Below are 633 nucleotides of genomic sequence, written 5' to 3' on the forward strand. Positions count from 1 at the left end.
TGCTGCACAAGTATCCATCATGGGAGATCAATTGGGATTCCATTCTCTCATATTAGTAGTCTAACAGTATGCAATCTTATGATAGATTTGGTGTAGTTTCTGGTTTGGGGGGTTGGCTTGGTTGCTGCAAATGGCGTATTGGACATTTGCTGGCAATTGCTGTATCATTTGGGTCCTTCCAGCACTAGCAATTGAATCTTTGTATGTAGTTCAATCTCCTGGTTTTGCTGATTTTTTTTTTTCTATGCTCTACCAGGTTGTAGGTTGGGTTCTTCCCAAATCTCATGTGTAGCTTTCTAATTACTAATTTTGTGTGTATGGATGTGCATTTTGTGAGTTATCAGATCCAAATATTTGCAAATTATTGGGAGATTTAATGCAAACAAGAAACAAATCTGTATCCTATCTTGCAATATTGGTGCTGCTAAAATGATATGCATATAGCATTAGCTTCATGAATGTTAAACATATAAATCATATTGTTTATTGTAGCTGATGATCTTTTAACTCTTTATACAGCTCAATTATGATAAAAGATTTATGTAGTCGATCCCAAATAGTTCACGCCACATTATGACTGACTTATTATTGTTGTATTGTATCCTCTAGATTCACAGAAGGAAAAGCCATCAT

General features: G+C 35.1%; 1 pseudogene; it reads left to right on the forward strand.

Annotated features, from left to right (window-relative positions):
• LOC135625970 (ethylene-responsive transcription factor RAP2-4-like) overlaps positions 1–336 on the forward strand; it is a 1,522-nt pseudogene extending 1,186 nt beyond the window's left edge.
• Positions 337–633: the final 297 nt, after the last annotated feature.

The sequence above is a fragment of the Musa acuminata genome, chromosome BXJ2-10 (assembly GCF_036884655.1).
Source record: "Musa acuminata AAA Group cultivar baxijiao chromosome BXJ2-10, Cavendish_Baxijiao_AAA, whole genome shotgun sequence".
Lineage (NCBI taxonomy): Eukaryota > Viridiplantae > Streptophyta > Magnoliopsida > Zingiberales > Musaceae > Musa > Musa acuminata.